Here is a 14,183-nt window from a genome sequence, read left to right as displayed (position 1 = left end):
GTCCCAAACAAAGAAGGTAAATATTGGCCAGGAGACAAGAGTAAATGTCACTCACTGAGGGTTATGAAGAAGGAGTGTGTGCTGAGGCTGAGGAATGAGATGACGAAGTTGACAAGGCAAATCGTGGAAGCCATTTGTAAGGGTTTGCACAAAGAAAAGAAATCAGTGGTGTTATTATTATTAGATAGGCAGATTTCAATTTCAATAGGACGAACAATGAAAACGGGTAGGAGCTACACAGGACCCAAGGCGGACACTGATTTCTAGTGCAGCGGTCTAGACAAAGGTCTGCTGTGGGTGTGATGGGTATTTTCAGTCAGGAGACCACAGTCCCGGCTCAAGCAACAGTGGGAATGATAAGAGCAGTTACTAATCTGGGGGATGGGGGGGGCGAAGTTGAGGTAGGAAAGGAAGCTCTGGTTTTGACAAGGTCAGGGTGCCCGGGGCAAGGTTATCCACTCAGTGATGACCCAGAAGGAAGTGAAGAGCAGGGGACCGGGCTGATGGGGAGATAACAGAGGACAAGTTAGCTAAATACAGGCTGGAACGGCAGCCAAGAAGTGAGGACTCGATTATTTGAGGAGATGTACTGAGTGAGAAAAGGTGAACTATAGCTCAACTCCAGGTGAGCTGTTCCAGATTTAGAAGGCAGGCGCTAACCACAGAAGGGAGAGGTCAAAAAAAAATGTTGTCCCAGAACGGCAAAGGATGACCATGACTATAATGGCTGCCGGGAGCATTTCCTGTGCAGTCGCTGTGAAAGGGACCCTGCTAAGTAACTATCTTAGTTACCTTCCTATGTCTGTGTGGCAAAACACCAACGACCAAGGCAACTTATAAAAGAAAGCACTTGATCTGAGGGCTCACAGCTGAGGGTCAGAGTCCATGACCATCAGGGCAGAGACTGAGGCAGCAGGCAGGAGGGCATGGAGTTGAAGCAGTAGCTGAGAGGCACTGGAAATGGGACGGGCTTTTTGAAACCTCAAAGCCTGCCCCCAGTGACACGTCTCCTCCAACAAGGCCACACCTCTTAATCCTTCCCAAACAGTTCCACCAGCTGGGGACCAATCGTTGAAATATACGAGCCTACGGGAGTATTCGCATTCAAACCACCACAGTCACTCACACATACCCCTTTCATTTCGTGATTGAAACCACCTACGAACAATGGGTACACTATCACCTCCATTTTGCAAGTGAAAGAACTGAGACATAGGTTTCATCAATTAGACGGGTCAGAAACCAAGACAGAGGACCGCTCCTAGGAATGGGAGTGGCTAGTGTATCCAACATCCTGAAGTCAGAAAGTCCAGGAGCAAATGGAACCCACTTGGTTTAAAAAGACCACCATTAGTGGCTTCCACCAGAGCAGCTCATTTCAAGGAAGTAATACCAACAAAGGCTTCACCTCTGGCACCTCCTCTCCTAATCCTAAGCAGTATCAGTCCCTCTCTGAACCAGTGACATAGTCCTAAATGCTGCACCTGCTGCTATTCTTGGTCCCTACAATCTATTCCCCAGACAGCAGCCAGAATGTTTATTTAAGAGTGAAGCTTGGGGCGGGGGGGGGGGGGGGGGGTTGGAGAGATGGCTCAGTGGTTAAGAGGACTGGCTGCTCTTCCAAAGGTCCTGAGTTCAGTTCCCAGCAACCACATGGTGGCTCCCAACCATCTGTAATGAGATCTGGTGCCTTCTTCTGGCCTGCAGGCAGAACACTGCATACATAATATTTTTTTTTTTTTTTTAAAGAGACAGAGTGAAATTTGGGCTACTCACCACTTACCTAACTTCCCTTAAACACTTCCATGCTCAGCATATCTAAACTCTCAGGATGCTCTAAAAACCCAGGAAGTGGCTGGGGAAACTGTCAGAAGATAACAAATATTTGCTTCCGCGCCTGACAACTTGAGTTTGATCATCAAGACCCACAATGGTGGAAGGAGAGAGAGCCAAGTAACCAAAAGTTATCCTCTGGCTTCCACACACCTGCTGCTGACATGTGTGTGCACACAATAAGTAAATAATTATCATAAAAAAATTAAAGTCCTATATGATCTCACTCTACTCTTGATTCTCAACTCTAACTGCTCTGTCATGCTCCTACCACAAAATGGTCTTGCTTTTTCTACAGCAGGACATGGCAATTTCAAACCAAAAAGACAAACCTCAGACTTGAGGTCTGTCTATTTCACATGGTATCGCCAACATTAGACATATTAGTACCTCACATGTAAGAAGAGCCGAAACATAGTTTTGGGTGGACGGCAGAAAAAGAGCGATAACAAGGAGATAAAGAATTTGTAAACCAGTTTGAAGAATAAATGGAGAATAATGGAACAAGAAGGGTTGGGATGAGTGGAATCAGGGATGAGAGCACAGGGTGGAGGAGGGAGCATGGGAAGGATAACTAACTTTAAAGGCCTTTGAGAGGCCATTCTAGATTCTAGAAGCTTCCTAGAACATACACATATAAAAAAAGAGTTTAAATGGGGTCAGCCTACAATGGGAGTATAATGTCTCTCCCAAACACGACAGGCTATCAAATAAAAAACCCAGTGACAGGAATGAGTTACCTCTTTTCAAGTTGTTGGTCCATGGGCTCCCAAAGACACCCTCCAGCCCCCCAAAAAGTATCACAGGTCATTGCCACTGCGGTTGGCATTCTCCAGAGGTAAGACCCCAGTTGCTAAACATCATGTACTTGAGTCATAGAACATGAAAAAAATCAAATTGGGACTTAGCTGGAAGTTTTATTCCTACAGGTGCTGGACAACACTATACGCTTTATGCTACCATGGGGGGTGGGGAGTGTTGGTAATCAACAGCGTTCCTCGGCTATGAACCCTGCAAGCCACAGTAGCAAGTAGCCTATCGCCAGCCAGTGTAAGAGTGGCACAAATGTCATGATAACAACAACCCACTTTCTGATTGGATTGAAGGCCCACTGTACAAAAGAGAACGCGTGTCTAGCATCTTTATTAAGGCCAAGAGCCTATGACTGGGCAGATGGCAGGCCCTAAGGGAGAACCAACTACTAATAACATTCTAGATGAACATGGATGAAACAACCTCCTAGGTGCTTCTCTCTCTATCTATAGATCACCTATGGCTTCTAACACAGAGAGCCACAGCTAGTCAACGTGCTCACCCTAAAGGAAACTTCTGTATCCCAGACCCTCCTCCCAAGGCTCCACAGTCATCATGGGAGAGGAGGAAGAAAGACTGAAAGAGAGTCAGAAGTCAGGAAGGACTGATGTATAACTGTGCTGCCCAAACAGGGCAGGGCAAGGCAGTGTCTGTCTGTCTTTCTGTCTGTCTCTCTCTCTCTCTCTCTCTCTCTCTCTCTCTCTCTCTCTCTCTCTCTCTCACACACACACACACACACACACACACACACACACACACACACACACACACACGCTCACGACAGCTATGACTACACACTCAAGGTCTGCACAAGATCAAGCCAGACAAAAATCTGGTGTTGAGCCGGGCAGTGGTGGCGCACGCCTTTAATCCTAGCACTTGGGAGACAGAGGCAGGTGGATCTCTGTGAGTTCAAGGCCAGCCTGGTCTACAGAGCGAGTTCCAGGAGAGCTAGGGCTACACAGAGAAACCCTGTTTTGAAAAAACAAATACAAAAAAAAAAAAAATCTCATGTTGGACAAGGGGAGGGGTCACAAAGCCCTACCGCTAGCTGAGGAGCCATTGAAAACTGACAGCCACTAGGAGAGAGTGAATCCCCGGAGGGCATCCAAGCTCCAGGAGATGGTCCTACACCCATGCACATCTAGACAGCACCAAGTGAACTTAGGGGGGTTAAAAACAGAGCACATAAAATCAGGAAGAGAGAGTGGTGGGACGGTAGAGGAGGAACAGTTGTACATAAGAAATTCTTAAACAATAAAATGAAAGCCGGGGAGTGGTGGCGCACGCCTTTAATCCCAGCACTCGGGAGGCAGAGGCAGGCGGATCTTTGTGAGTTCAAGGCCAGCCTGGGCTACCAAGTGAGTCCCAGGAAAGGCACCAAAGCTACACAGAGAAACCCTGTCTCGAAAAACCAAAAAATAAATAAATAAATAAATAAAATGAAAGATCATTTCAACGCTCCTAACAACTTGAGGTTATTTTAAAAAATAAGAGACCACTTCTAATTTCTTGTTTCTACTTTTATCTTTAAATTTTTACTTTTTAAAATCGTAAGGATTTATAAGGCTTTTACTCCTTATGCTAATACTTCCACTTCTGTAATTTGAGGTTAGCATAAAACCAGTTGTTTCCAGCCCCTACCCAGAACTTTATTTTTCCCTCTGGTCATTTCACATTGGAAGGGGTTTTTTTATTAACGATTATACATGGCTGATGGATGCAGCAAGTATCGCTTGACAGATGCAAGCTATCTGAAAAATCCTAGGGTGTTAACTGATTCACGTAAGATGATAAAAATTCCCCTTTAAAAAAAAAAAAAAAAAAAAAAGGATATTTGGGGCCAGCAAGATGGCGAATCAGGTAGAGGGTACCTGCCACCAAGCCTGAGGACCAGAGTTTGATCCCTGAAGTCCATGGTGAAAGGAGGGACCTGACTCTCCCAAGTTGCCTTCACATGTGCACCATGGTGCGTGTGTGTATATGCGTGTGTGTGTGTGTGTGTGTGTGTGTGTATGAGTGTGTGCTCAAGCATGTGTGCACGCACCCACACCCACAGAGGCATACATACAAACACAAACACAAGCACACACTGGCACCCACACACATAAATAAATGTATAAAACATTTAAAAAATGCTGGCCTTTTTTTTTTTTTAATGTAGGGTACACAGCAATCTAGAAACACAAAGATGTTTCAGGAGAAAAAGCAAGACACACACTATGTCCAGCAGATAACGACATCGGTATATAAAGGACCAGAGCGTGCAGAACGGGAACGTGTAATAGAAGCTTACCTCTCTGGTGCAGGGATAAAGACAGCAGGAGCTCCCACCCTCGCTGGTGAGAAATGAGAAAATCGCACAGCACTTGTAGATAACGCCAGGCGGCAGAAGATACAACTGAGGCTTCACAGAGACGGCTCCCACATTCCATTCTGAAGCTGGATGGGGCACTCGGACTTTTAAGACCAGACTCTGTTTGCTTTATAGAGACACCTTATTTACGGGGTTGGGGAGTTAGCTCAGTGGTAGAGCAAGGCCCTAGGTTCGGTCCTCAGCTCCGGAGGGAGAAGAAAAAGATACCTTATTTACACACTCCTCTTGCATGTGTGAAATATTTTCAAATAAGAACAGAGCAAAAGCTGACTAATAAACCGTAGAGGTGAGATACTTCTACAATGCTCACGAGTCATATAAGCACAGCGTTTTGCTGTTGTTATTGTTTTTACCTTTTGTTTTAGTTTTTTAACCAGTTTTAAGAGTTCAGTCTACTTTTAGGGTGGCCAGAGGGCGAATTCTGCTGGTTATCTACCCCGTTAATACACTTCCTGAAATTTCCCCTCTGAGACACACTCTCAAGCGTAAACAAGCAACCCCTGGGTGCTGCCCTGTAAAAACAGGCATCCTTTCTAATGCTGACTGCTGTTCCTGAATTCAGACAGGGCATTTGTGTGATGCTTTCCAACATGCTTGCAGTCTATCCTTTAAACAAACACTGAATCTTTTAAAAGGTTATGTAACATTAGCTATCGATCAAATGACTGGGCGCGCCAGGACACAAAGTTCAAACTTAAGATCTTAGAGAATGTTTGCAGGTAGGTCAACAGAGGAGTGAAACTTAAAGCGTGACACGAAAAACATAATTCTAGACAATCTGTCATCCATGCTATTTCCCTTAAAAGTTACGGAAGCTCCTGGCAGACTTTCGAGACAACCCGCAGGCTATAGATGCGTACAAAAAGAAAAAAAAAACATCACAGGAAGCTCGTTCATTCTGCAGTTATGGGAACAGGAGCATAAGAGAGTTAAGCAGTTTGAGCAGGAACAAGCTGGGAGGACAGAGTCTTCCAGCCGCCACCCACTGCTCCTCTCAGGCCACTGCATGACTGCCTCTCAACCCTCCTGGGCGATAAAAGAACCCGCAGTGTTTCAAATTGCCCTTCCTATAGGTGAGCATCCTTGCCCTTCAACCCATTCTCTTCCTGGCACACTAAGGCAGTCTGACACATTCCCAGCAAGCAATCAAGGGCTGGAGAGATGGCTCAGCTGTTAAGAGCACTGGCTGCTCTTCCAGAGGATCCAGGTTCAATTCCCAGCACTCACATGACCGCTCACAACCATCTGTGACTACAGTTCCAGGGGATCCGGTGCCCTCTTCTGGCCTCCCTGGGTACTGCATAAATATGGCGCAGACATATATGCAGGTAAAAATATTCATACACATAAAATATTAAAAACCTAATATAATTTTTGGAAAACCAGAAGCAACGATGACAGTGAATTTTTTCCCTTTCAATTATTGTGAAACTGGAACCAAGAGTGCTGATGGCCGGCCTCTCACCCACTGTCTTATCTAATCTGGACAAGGTCCCAGGAGACGTGGCCACACTTTTCCTTATTAACACATTACCAATCTTTCCAACTCCAACCAAGCCCAGATTCTGTAAGTCATCAAACACAATAAAAACAAAAAATAAACATAAAAACAAGACAGATTTATACAAGGACTACTTTATATTCCCATGGAGCACAGGCTTATTCTCAATAATGACTTATGCTTAACATATGTACTGAAGTACTTTTATAGTCACCAAATAAAATAACCAATCCAAGAAACTATAAGAGTTCATTATATTATGTAAAACAATGGCAGGCAGGTGTGACCAAAACAGTGAGTGCTAGAAGTGTGCTATGCAAATTTCACCTTAAAATCATGTTATAGACCTAGGAATGATGTGTGAAAACAAAGTTTCTGAAGTAGACTGTCTGTCTCCCCATCCTTGAGACCATGTCATAACCCAGTCTCAGCCAGTACATCTTCTGGCCAAAAAATAAAAATAAAAAATAAAAACAAAAGCAGGTAGCAGTTACTGTGAGAAGATTTTGAGGAATTTCCTTTGATTCAAAATTTCAGTGATTTTTCAAAAAAGTTAAATTGAGACAATGACCGGGGGATGCTGAATCCAGAATGTCCTTGAGAATAGCCACAAAGCCAGAGAACCAAGTGCAGCCTACAAGCTTTGGAAGTCATAATGCCTGCATGTGCACGCCGTAAGCATATGGGTATGCTTTTATATTCAAAGTTGAATTTCAAAATTTTATAGTAGCTTTCTGCTGTTATGCGTTTTCTCAGTCAACAGCTACTAAAAGTGCAGCTATTAGCATATGGGAGTCCTCTTGTTTCCTTTTATTTAGAGAGGAAGAAATTATTCTTAATACTCCACTCTGTACATAAACCTGTCACTACCCACATGTGAAGACCAAGGCACTGTCTTTAAAAACTCAGAATCAGGATATACTGTTAGCATGGAAGCTGGGCCCTGAGAACACACATTCCAGGCCACCATTCTCTCTCTCTCTCTGGTTCACTTTTAATCAGCTCTAGATGTCATCAGTCTCTACAACCCACATAAATAAAGCCTCACGTGGAAGGTGTTCCCTGAACTTTACTTCAGACATCAGTACATTGCCCAGAGGCTTCTACATCACCCCACAGTTGGATGCTCTGAGTAGACAGGCCAAGATAGCCACCCTTCTCTATGACAGTGGCCAGGGCGGCTAACTCCAGGGTGCAGAAACCATGCTGATGACAGCTGATGGACAGGGCATTCATGTCTTAGGGATTTTATTTTATTTTAATTTTTTTTTTTTTTTAGTACAAAGGGGAGTGAGGTGACTGTCTGCTTCATCGTGTATTTTAGACAAAGAAAATATCAAAAGGGACACATAACCTGACCATGGCGATGGGAAGCGCCCCTAAAGCATAGAGTCGGCAGAGAACCCAGAATACTCCATTCTATCTCCACTCTCTGCCCATTTCTTGGCGGGGAGATAAAAGGAGGACTGAAGAGGAATGTGTGAGAGAATACGTGTCCAGAACTAACTGAATAACTTGAAGTCTCAATTATTGAGGAGGAGAGTGAGGAAGGAGCGCCCCACTGTGCAGACTAAGGGCTTTCTGGATGCAGTGTCTTGTGTTCGATGTTATAGGAGGAATTAGAAGAGCAACGTTCCTCCAGCAGGGCAGCTCACAGACAGAAGGCCAGGTGCCGAGTGGACATCTTTTAAAGCCTTATCAAATTCTGTCTCCTTTAGGGTGCTTTCTGCGTATCCCTCCTTGTACACAAGCCAACCAATGTTCTCCTCTTACCCCTCCATGCCGGTCCTCCTCACTCATACATGTTTTATTTCTAGTCCTGCCGTCTCCCCCTCCAAGCCTCCGCCACACGCGATCCTAACTACACACTCCCACGGGAATGTCCTATCAGCACCAAAAAGCAGACGAGATCTGAAACTAACGCTTATGTCGTTCCATTTACAAACCTGTTCTGAGTTCACATTCTCTCCGTCGTCACCGGAGCTTAACATGTTGCCAAGAGCTTTTATCTATCCCTCTCTTTCTCAATGCCCAATTAAAGGTGTCAGCCCCATGCACCTCAGCAACGCCTCCTCCCCCACCCACCCCATGGCCACTCCCTAATCCAGGCCTTTATTTCTTGAAAAACCTCTCGGGTTGCTTCTTATTCACCCGGTGGTTTCTCTGCCAATTCAATTCATCCTGTGAACTGTTAGAAAGGCAACCTACAATTCAACTCTGACTGTGCCGTTTCAGGGACCAAGAAACTCCAATTTCACAGCTTATTAGGCCAGTCCAAATCTTCAGGCCTGTCCTTAAGAGTCTTGCATGTTCTGAGCCAAAGCAAATTTTTTTCCACCTCGTTATTGTCACACTCTTCCTCTTGATAGGTGCTCCACTCCTTGTTTGCTCTGTCTGATAGAAGACCGTGCGCCCCACCAAAGCCGATCCCCGCCCACATGAGTCTGCGGTCACCTCCCCTCATGCATCACTTCCGTTGATGGGGAGACGGCCTATCTTTTACATAGTCCATCTCCACACGGGAAATTGTGGAGTGTTCATGGAAAAGCTTCTAAAACCGAACAAACGGACAAAGACTAGGAGAGGATAGCGCACCTGTGTTCCAGTGTCGAGGAGGAGGAGGGTGGTAGTGGGTGTGAGGGTTTCAGATTCAACATGACTGAGCCCAGGCCTTCTCAGAATGGCAGGCCACCCACCAGCCAGCCACATAGTGAATACATATGGTCTTAGGTGGCACCAGCTCTTATAGACGCCGAAGGAAGTTAAAGATTCGATTAGATACAGAAGGACTCACAAAATAGGATCTGACAAGAGACTGCGAAGACTTCAACCACTCTGAAAAGCAAAGGTCGGGGCAGCAAGCCAAACCTCATCAACTCATGCTCCCTACATTATTTCTATTTAGAATGCCTCTATCATTTACATACTCCTAATGAATTTACATACACAGCCACGTGGACTCAACATTTTAGCGAGTGGATTCCTGAAAATGTACAGCTGACGGCCTGCAGAATGGATTAATGGTCAGCATACGGGATTTTCACCACTCTGGTCCATGCCAAGCTCATAATTCCTGAGTGTGACATGCACCCGGTTGCCTCCCCAGAGGGTCCCCCCTCAGTACTCCTGCAGGAGAAGGAACCCCATGATGTCTGGTGCCCACTGACAATGTTGCCCACCTTACACACACTGTAATCAAGAAGAAATTATGCAGCGTAAAGACTAATTATCCCAGCCCAGCAGTGGTGGTGCACACCTTTAATTCCAGCACTTAAGAGGCAGAGGCAGGTGGATCTCTGAGTTCAAGGCCAGCCTGGCCTAAGAGCAAGTTTCAGGACAACCAGGCTACACAAAGAACCCCTGTCTCAAATTTGTATATATCTATTTGAGATGTGAAAAAGGCCAACTCAAACTCTCTACATGGCTATGAAAAGAGACTTTGGGGAATCTAGACCAACCATGTGACCCAAACTGTGTGTATCAGGATCTTTTGCTCAGAAACAGGACCGAGCTCTGTGTTTGTGGGCAAAGGACACAGAAGGAGAATAAGAGCTGCTGAGCAGCAACATGTAACTTTAAACAGCAAAGAGCAGACACAGGAACAAAAAACAAACACAGCCAGAGAACAGTGAAGCCAATGGAGGCAGGGACCGGGAGCGTTCCAGACTCCGTGATAGTTCATAATCGTAGGCCCTAATAAGGTCTGTCTGCACTTGGCTTCCAATGGTCTTCCAGTACATTCCTTTCCCCCTTCCTTCCTTCCTTTCGACTAAAACTAGTTCAGGTTTATTTCTGTCACTTGAAACAAGTAGTAATCAAAATCTTCCACAAAGTCAACTGACTCATCGCCGTTCTACTTTTCCTACATTCTCTTAAAGGCTTCTGGGGGAAAAAATTTCCAGAAAGTTGAGCAACTGAATACACTAACAGGGAGCAGGGACCACAGTGAACGTTCTACAAGGAGAATGAAATTACGACCAAGAAAGAGAAAATAAAGGGCATTCAAGGTAAAGTTGTGAGATCTGTGTCCAGCAATAAGAAATTCTAATCAAGAGAATTAAAAGGCTCATCGTGCTCCCATCCAAAGGCACGTTCACTGTGAAGACATGTGACCAGATTATAAAGCAAGGCCTCAATCTAGGGGATTTCATTTGGAAGGTTCCCCGGGGGACTAGCAACAGGCTTTCCAAGGACAAGAAGTGTTGAGTGTCCTCTGATATCTTCCCTGACCCAAATACCAAAACCAAGTTATCACGATGTGCCAGAGGCTTCAGTTTACCTACAAAGAACAGGCAGACATTTGCCAGCGACACAAGCAGCCCTTTCTGTCTTGAAGGGGAAGGGCATATGCAACTGAATTTTGAGGAGCTCTGGTCAGGTAGGTGCCTTCTATCTATCAAGCCAATGTAGGTGCCTTCTATCTATCAAGCCAATCCCGAGAGCAGATGGCGCCCCAGAGCTGAGGCCACGCCCATCAGACCCGACTACCTGTAGACCAGTTTAACACGTGTAGCAAGTCAAAGATTGCCACGCAGATGTTCGAAGGAATGAGGTGGGTGGTTCCGAGAGGTTATGCAAACAAAAAGAGTAATTTAGAATCCTGTAGTTGGAAGGCATTTACGGAAAAAGCAGCTAAACTTTGGGACCAAATTCATCCGCCAAATCTGCAACTGCAACGTTATAAACACATATACACATGTATAAAATATATGCAAAATGTAATAAATATAAAATATATTTTTATGGGAATAAAAATCAAAGGGCTCTGACTAGTTATGATGGAGCTCAAAAGCATTATTTACTAACATTGTTTTCTGATGGTTTAAAAGTCTATGTTTGCTTATTAAGTGAAAAATACATCAGAAAAACTGATGAATTCTATTTGACGGGATAGTTTTTAGACTTTTTTTAATTTTCTGACTCTGTCTTCGCCATGACTGGCCTGGAACTTGCTATCCAAACCAGACTGACATCGAACTCACAAAAATCTGCCTGTCCCTGCCTCTTGAGTACTGGGATGAGAAGGTGTCCCACCATGCTGGAGTTAGACATTAAGGAAAGAGCAAGGACTTCTGATGAAAATATTGGAACAAGAAACTTTAAAAGTTGAAAACAGTGCTTTGATTCAAAAATCTAAATGACACTGTATGCTGCAACCTTGGCAGACAGGCAGTTTAGGCACTGGGACAAAAATCCAAATGGCAAAGAGCTACTGAGTATAATAATCATAAAAAAAAAAGGAAATTCCAGACATCCGCATAGGGAACTATTGAAAGCATCGGAAACTTGATTGGCATATCAGGTAGAAACAAATCTTTAAGACTATGTTTAAGTAGTCCAAATATAAACTTGGTGTTCTCAAAACTGGCAAGATGCCACAGTACAGTTGATTTTGGTCTTCAAAGTCTGCTGGGCCACAGGCATGAAGTAAGTCAACATATCACACATAGAAAAATAATTTTTCATATATCCGCTTCAGCACAGCCAGTCCCTTATCATCCAGCCCAGAAGTTTTTAGAAGTCCACTGACTGGAGGGAGGGCGAGGGAATCCGAGGCTGATATGTGAAATTAAGTTAATTAGAAAATAAAAATATTTAAAAAAAAAAAAAAAGAAGTCCACTAATAAAATGAGAAGTCAGGATCTGTTGATTCCCAAGGATGACGATAAAGCAGCTCCTGGATTACTAATCTTTTAAAAGGCGGGTCCTTTCTGAAGACCCATATTCAGGGACAAACAAACATAAAACGGCTGCCCCTGCTAAAGTGAGTATTCACAAGCTGCACATTCAGTACATTTAACTACCGCCCTCGGCCCTGAGAAACAACTTTGTAAGCTCTATAACCCTGAGAATCTTTCGTGGGTAAAATTTTATACGTAAAATTACTCTCTATAGCCTACTTTGTCTCTCACCCTGCCCCGGGGTGCCGGGGTGCCGTCAACTGCCAACCAACATGTGCGTCCCTGTTAACCGAATCTCATTTTGACAGTTCTGTCCACCGATGGCCAGACAGCAACCACCTAGCCTCTCCCAAGTTATCCCAGTTTTCAATAATGACAGTGTTTTGCCGCGCCGGACAAAATAGAAGAACCAAGCCTTGATTAGTTGATCCCGTCCAAATTCAAGAACCCCTGCAAGGTCACATCCCCCTTAAAAATCTCCCCTACACTTCAAATAATTGGTTTTTTGACACTCAAGGGAGGGAACCCACACAAAACAAAACAACAAAAAAAAAAATTCCCTAATACTTTCTACATGATTCAAAGAGAATTCTTCTAAAACCTTATTGTTCCGCCTTCAGAATTACCACCCTTATCGCATAACCTCCAAAGAAAGGCAGGAACCGTACTTTTTACTCGGATAGTTTGACTTGAAACAGCCCAGTGGAAAAGTTTTGTTGTTGTTTTTTTTTTTTTTTATTTAAAAAATAAAAGGCTCAGATAACTTGTTTCCACTGGAAAACAAAACAAAACTGGTACCTGCTCCACTGGGATGCTGCTGGGTTGGGGCCTATGAGGTGCCAGCCCGGGCCCCGGGTGCACCCCTCTCCCGGGGACGGGACGTGGCGGGCAGGGGACAGGATGTGGTGAGGTCGCTGGCCGGGTGGCGTCTCCCACGTTCCCACGCCCCGGCCCCGTTATCCCGGCCAGGGCTGCAGGCTGAGGCCGGAGCGGAGCTGGAGCGCGCCCGGGGGAAGTGCTGCAGCCCACGCCCCCGCCACCCCGCGGAGTCACCCAGGGGCCCCACGCTTGGGGACAGTGGCTCCCGCGGCTCAGGTTCGCGGTGGGGTGGGGGACGGGACGGGGACGGGTAAGGTGTCAGCTCCCCGCCTGACCTCGTTCCGCGCACACGTCCCTGGGACCCGCCCGGGGCTCTGCGGCCGGGGGATGACGCTCTCGAGGCTGAGAGGTGGCGCCGGTGCTCCCGGGATGGGGGGTGAAGGGTGGGGTGGGGGCGGGGATGGGATGCGGAGGGGGAGCTCGGGTCCCAAGCCTGACTCGGTGGGGTCGGAGGGCCGGATGGGACGAGGCGGGGTCGGCGGACTCACCGGGCAGCGTGGTGGCCGCGGCCGTAGCCAGGCAGAGACCGAGGCAGAGCGCGAGAGGGCGCGGGAGGGTCCGCCGCACACTCCGGGGCAGACGAGCCGCCGCCGCCGCCGCCGCTGTCCGCCTCCCTCCTCCCTCCCGGCTCCGGGCGACAGACGGGGCGGCGGGAGGCATGACGGGAAATTCCTGGGCACGGGCGGCCGAGTCCAAATATGAGCATAGGAGCCGAGCGAGTGTGCAAGCGAGAGAGCGAGCGAGGGAGGACCGCGGGGCGAGCCGGCCGAGCACGGGGCCCGCTGCCCGGAGCGCGGAAGCCGCCAACTCCCGCCTCCTGCGCCGCCTCCACCGCCCCGAGCGCCAGCTCTGCAAGGGGGGTCGGACCCCGGGGCAGAGCCGCCTCGGAGCCTCCACCTGGGAACCCTGCGGGGGGTCAGAACCGCCAGAGAGCCCAGGACCTGCGGGGTGACATGTCCCGGCGGTGACGGGATGGAAAGTTCTGGCCGGTCCGAAGATGGAGAGGTGCCAGCCAAGGGGTGACATGAACGTGCCTAAGTGTACTGAAGACCCACAATACAGAGAACCACCGCTTGTGTCCCCGGGGGTCCCCACCACC

At 46.7% G+C, this 14,183-nt stretch overlaps 1 protein-coding gene across 1 annotated transcript in view; it reads right to left on the bottom strand.

The window, feature by feature from the left end:
• The window catches only part of Msrb3 (methionine sulfoxide reductase B3), a 127,768-nt gene extending 114,075 nt beyond the window's left edge, over window positions 1-13,693 (bottom strand). The window contains exon 1 of the mRNA XM_028869607.1: window positions 13,573-13,693. The gene's annotated coding sequence lies outside the window, so the exon portion shown is untranslated. The remainder of the gene's footprint in view (window positions 1-13,572) is intronic.
• Window positions 13,694-14,183: the final 490 nt, after the last annotated feature.

Source organism: Peromyscus leucopus, chromosome 18 (genome assembly GCF_004664715.2).
Source record: "Peromyscus leucopus breed LL Stock chromosome 18, UCI_PerLeu_2.1, whole genome shotgun sequence".
Taxonomy (NCBI): Eukaryota; Metazoa; Chordata; class Mammalia; order Rodentia; family Cricetidae; genus Peromyscus; species Peromyscus leucopus.
This window is presented reverse-complemented; position numbering and strand designations above follow the sequence as displayed.